The following is a 4,126-nucleotide window of genomic DNA, read 5'->3' as shown; positions in this document are numbered from 1 at the left end:
GTCTTTTTCTCTTTTAACATATGATTGCATTGTTGGTTCTTGTGCCATTATTTAAAATTTCATTTCAATCTTTATCACTTTACTCAAACATAACTCAATTTAATGCAATGCCTAACAGTGATTACATAAAATAGACCAAAATTCTTATATTGGCATTAATCCTTTGATTAAATATGCCTAAAATTATAAAACTTTGGCTTTCTTAATTTTGAAATATTTTTGTGTCTTACTGAATCATTCATTGCAAGCAATCAGTTTGGACCTTCTCTCAATTTTATTTAGTTAAGGATATACAAACTAAGGTCATACTCCTAGGTAAAGGTTTTGAGAGACAAAACAATTTAAAAAGCAAATGATTTTTAAAGGAGAAAAATGAATGGACATATAATAAGAAGATAAACAACTCAGTGTCCTTTATATTACAGAATCCAACTTAGTAAGGAAATACACTTTATATTTAATGTTTTGGAGTTTATAAACCATTCCTGTGAGCAAAACAATTGTATAATAATATGAAAACTTGTTAGAAAAGTAACAGCTGTCATCTTAGTATTTGGCCAGTTCCTTCAAATTGACTATACATGCAACTTAGGCAGCATTTAAATGGCAGGGTAATATCTTCCTTCAAATATCTGTAATCGAAATTTAAAGGGATTAAAACAGAAATTTTTATATTTCATAAATGATTATAACAAAAGCTCTAGTATTTATTAAATCCTCACCAAAGCCACTTTGCCCAGCTTCATAAATGTCTGTAAAACCTTGGAGACCATGAGCCACCTTGGACAAAGCCAGAAAGAGCACTGTCCAAAATGGAGCTTTTTACCTATATGAATGAGCACATTGCATAGGAAAACTATATACCAGAGAGCACAATGTGCCCACACCCAGATTCAGGAGTCTGCTCATCAACCTGTCCTGGTCCATGTCCCACATTTGGTCATCCACCAAATCCATGGAGGCAATGTTCCTGGAATCAGTGTGTATTTGCTGTTTCTGATGATCTGGCCATTTTTCATTTAATCTGGTCTCTTCAATCTCTTTTCTCCACTTTTTTTTAACCAAAAGTACTGAGCAGTCTTATTAACCATCCAAGTATAGTAGCATCTAGTAAGATTTGGAAAGAATTGGGATTGAAAAGTGAATAGATATTCAGCAGCTAACACTTTGAAAGAAGCCACTAAATACTCTTCACAAACACGTTTTTACAGAGCCAATAGAGTATTGACCCAGCAGTCCCAGAGCACTGAAGTAGAAAAGATTAAGCAATAAAAATAGCTACATTCAAAATATCAACACTTTAGAAAAAGATTAAAACATTTTCAGTTTCTCCCCTTTATCCCCTAAAAAACATCTTACAGTCTGGATCTACCTATACAGTCCTACACCAGCTTCTAGAATATTTGTCAAGAGGAAAAAATAAATAAAATGACACTGGTCAGTACTCTCTTTGGCTATTTAGGAAGGGGAAGGGAGAAAGTCAGTTCTCAGGACAAATTGGTCAGCTTCAGTCTCATCAGCAGGGTCTTTGGATTCTTTGCTCTTCTGCACTTCTTCAATGTGCTTATCCTTCTGTTGAAAATGCTCCAGCTTGGCAGCCACTTGTGCCTCTTGGTTCTCTTTGTTAGCCTCTGTTTGTGGGTCAGTTTCTCTTCCATTTTAATGAAGTGTTATTTTCTTCTGTTGCTTTCTGAAGCACTTCTTTCTCATGCTGTCATTTCTCAGCAAGCTGCTTCAAGACCTCAGTTTCATGGGACTTGCATCTTTCTTCTTCAGCTTCTAATTTCTTCTGAATTTCCTCCAGAGAAAGATACTTGTTCTTTGGATGGGAAGGGGGGAAATCTGGGAAGGATTCTTTTGACTGAGGACTGAGAATCAGCTCAAACGTCTGGCCTGAGGCATGCTTCTCCAGTTCTTTCACCTGGAGATCAGAAGAAGCCATGGTGGATACAAGACAAGAGCCTGGCAGTGTGTTCTATACAATCCTCTGGTAATGAAAGCCCCATTCAATCCAAGCCATCTGGACACACTCTCCACACTTTGGTTATGTTCCACTACTTGAGTAATAAGTTCAAGTCAGAATGCAAATGGTAACTCATATGTGACCATGTCAATAGGGTGGCCATATAAAGCAAGTGGAGGCTGCACTGAACTGGACAGTTCTTATCCATCAACCACTTGTAAAGCAGCAAAAGAGAATCTGTGGTTAGCCATTTACTACTGAAGCCAGAATTAGACAGGCAGATAGGCAGGGGTCAGATCCAGAGACTGGAGGGATTGCAATGCCTCCTTCAGAGCCCTTCCTTCACCCTTATCAAGATAACCTGCCCCTGTTCCAACCTATCTTTAAGGTTGGAATGAAGCCACTATATACTCTTCACAAACATGTTTTCAGAGATTGTCCCTCTCTACAGGGAGTTGTTAATTATTCTCCCTTCCTGCCCATGTCACTCTATCTTGGCTCCTATAGCCCATCTGCTTCTTAACTTTTCTCCATCCCATCTTAGCATCTCCTGAGCCTAGGAAGGAGAGAGATAATTGGAAGAGATCAGGAGACCAAAGGAATCCTATGACATAAAAGAGGCACAATGCACTCACTTCTTGGGATACCAGGACACCAACTCTGGCACTCTTCTCCTCCCTGAGAGAAGTCTACACTACCTGTTATAAAGTAAACCCTGCTTTATATGCTTGCCTTAGCATGTTTCTCTAACGTTATACTTCAACATGTGAGGAAGCATAACTCATCACTGGTAATTGGCAGTATCATTACCAATAGTCAATCAGTTAGCATCCTTAATACATCCAGTGCTTGTGCTACTAAACTCTAGATAGGGAAGAAGGGTGGGAGGTAAAGAGAGGAGGCAGGGTGTTAGCAAGAATGGTGGAATGTGATGGACATCATTATCCAAAGTATGTGTATAAAGACATGAATTAGTGTGAACATACTTCATATACAACCAGAGATATGAAAAATTATGCTCTATATGTGTAATAAAAATTGTAATGCATTCCGTTGCCATTTATTTTTTTAAAAAAATCAATAAAAAAGTCTACCTAAATGCCATGAGAAACTTATCATATTAGTCCAATGCAGTTCCTACATAATAATTTTTGTTCATACTCATGTATCAGTTTGGATGTTGTTCTCTGTGAATAACAGAACACACTAAAACAGTGGTTTAAACAATGCCAGTGGAATAAGCATCCAACACTGGTTAGCCTCTGTATGATGCAGGCAGGATCCTCCTGTCTTTACAAGTCAGCCATGCTTAGCGTATAAGGCTCCTTCCTGATACTCTGCACCTATTGGACCCAAGAGAGCTGTCTCATCTCCCTTTCTCAGTGTCTGTTTTAGGCAGGTAAAGAGGGGGAAATAGGAATGGTTAGTTAGTAATGGCTCAGAAGGAAATGAAAAGACTCCGAAGTTGTGTTAATATTGTATTAGCCAGAATTGTGTCACATGGACACTGCTGCCTACAAGAGATACTGAGAAATCATATTCAATGCTTGTGAGCTCAAGAGCTGAAGACAAGGGAGAAGGTTCTAGGAAAGCAGACTGGGAGTCAACCTATAGGGTTACACATGTTCTCTGTTCTCATACCAATAACACCTCATTGAAAGACAATAATGTTTAATAATTTATCTTTGTCAGTAAATTATCTCCAAGTGGTAATGGACCAAGTGATACTCATCAGGGAGGTGGGTTTTGGAATCCAGTAGACATGGGTAGGAATCCAAGAATATGCACTAACCAACTATAAATAGGGACAAAATTATTTTCCCTTTACAAAGTGCTTTGTTTCATTTGTTTTTATGGAAATCATTTTTTATGTTCAAATGATTAATCAAAAATTATTACATTCTAGTTTATAGAAAAATATAGTGGAAAGCAAGAGTTCCCCAATTTACTCTGAGCTCAACAAAATCAATAGTTTTCTCTGTTATTAAACTCCTACATTAGTGTGGTACATTTGCACCAATTTATGAACTTATATTGATGTATTATTAAATCTACAGTTTAGGGGCTGGGGATGTGGCTCAAGCAGTAGCGCACTCGCCTGGCATGCGTGGGGCACTGGGATCAATCCTCAGCATCACATAAAATAAAATAAAGATGCGCCCA

The 4,126-nt window shown here is 37.8% G+C and overlaps 1 pseudogene; it reads right to left on the bottom strand.

Moving 5' to 3' along the window:
- Nucleotides 1-1,458: 1,458 nt before the first annotated feature.
- On the bottom strand, nt 1,459-1,942 carry LOC101961226 (stathmin pseudogene; annotated as a pseudogene).
- Nucleotides 1,943-4,126: the final 2,184 nt, after the last annotated feature.

This window comes from Ictidomys tridecemlineatus, chromosome 4, assembly GCF_052094955.1.
Source record: "Ictidomys tridecemlineatus isolate mIctTri1 chromosome 4, mIctTri1.hap1, whole genome shotgun sequence".
NCBI classification, from domain to species: Eukaryota; Metazoa; Chordata; class Mammalia; order Rodentia; family Sciuridae; genus Ictidomys; species Ictidomys tridecemlineatus.
Note: the sequence above shows the minus strand (reverse complement) of the source record. Positions and strands in the feature narration are given on the sequence as shown.